The sequence below is a fragment of the Mustela putorius genome, unplaced genomic scaffold (assembly GCF_011764305.1).
Source record: "Mustela putorius furo isolate JIRA1106 unplaced genomic scaffold, ASM1176430v1.1 tig00004041_pilon_pilon_pilon, whole genome shotgun sequence".
NCBI lineage: Eukaryota > Metazoa > Chordata > Mammalia > Carnivora > Mustelidae > Mustela > Mustela putorius.
The window spans coordinates 213658-214846 of record NW_025422176.1 but is presented as its reverse complement, the minus strand read 5'-3'; the positions used below and the strand labels follow the sequence as shown (position 1 = coordinate 214846).

The 1189-nt window shown below is 64.3% G+C and overlaps 1 protein-coding gene across 1 annotated transcript in view; it reads right to left on the bottom strand.

Moving 5' to 3' along the window:
- Positions 1-1070: 1070 nt before the first annotated feature.
- VWA3A (von Willebrand factor A domain containing 3A) overlaps positions 1071-1189 on the bottom strand; it is a 57345-nt gene continuing 57226 nt past the window's right edge. Inside the window, exon 35 of the transcript XR_001177447.2 lies at positions 1071-1164. The gene's annotated coding sequence lies outside the window, so the exon portion shown is untranslated. The remainder of the gene's footprint in view (positions 1165-1189) is intronic.

The window sequence follows — 1189 nt, the reverse complement described above, 5'->3', positions numbered from 1 at the left end:
CAACTTACGGGTTTAACAGTGGGGAGACACACCAGTATTTGGCTGCCACCAGCCCCTGGACTGACTTCTGATGAGTGCAGCTGGGACCCATGTATCTGGAGATTTCCATATTCAGTTTTTTTAGCCCATAATTTGCTACCCACTTGAGAACAAAGGAAAGAACTATTACCTTGGGTAATAGAGGCTTAAATGAATGATGGTCTGATTCATCTACTAAAACCCTGTGTTTGAAATCTGTCTCGTGCTTAAAATGGGAGGTTCTTAGGTCCTCACCGGGCATCCGTGGCTTGTGCCCTTAGGCAAAAGCCTTAAAACCTCACTGCACCTCGATGTCCACAGCTGTAACATGGACCCAAACAATCCTGGCTGCTCCCTCCGCCTCACGGGGTGGTCGCGAAAGCCCAGATGCCAGAGCCCTTGGCGAACCACCGGCACGCCTGCTCCTGGAGGGCCTCGTTCACTGCCGCACCGGGAGCAGTGCCGGCGCCCGCAGGTCGAAGCCGCTGCTGACTGCTAAGAGCTCTTCTGCACCTGGGACCCCCGGGCTGACCCCAGCCGCGACGGCACTGTATTCTCCTGGTAGTCCTGGGCACTGGAGGCTACTGTTCCCATCACCCAGAGCTGGAAACTGGGGCTCAGAGAACATTCACGAACTTTGATGGCATCTCAATAAATGGGTCGGCCTGGATCCAGGTCACTGGGGACCCAAAGTGGGGTTTGGTGAAAGGAACTGGGGAAGGGGCGTCAGGGACCTACCCTGTCCATACTGCCTCGTGGGGACGGGCCGGAGAGGGTGCTCTGCACTCAGAGAGCAGCCCGGCCCCGCAGCTCCCGGCGTGTCCTCTGCGGACGCCCCGCCCGCCGCGCCCCCTGCCTCCGCGGCTCCCGCAGCCCCCGCGGCACTCACCCGGCCAGGCTCCCGCGGCGCTGCGTGCTCGCGGCGCTGCGCCCACCGTCTCCGCGCCGAGCCCGCGCGCAGCGGGGCGGCCGCCTCCCGGGGCGGAGCCGGGCGGGGCGGGGCGGGGCGGGGCTGGGATCCGGGACCGCCCCGTGCCCGCCCCGTGCCCGCCCCGCGCCGCCCCGCCCCGCCTCCAGCTCGCGGCGCGTGAACAGGTGCGTTGTGCGGCACGGCGGCCGCAGGCTCTCACGGAGGGGAAACTGAGGCTGGTCAAACAGAGAGGGGGTGCAG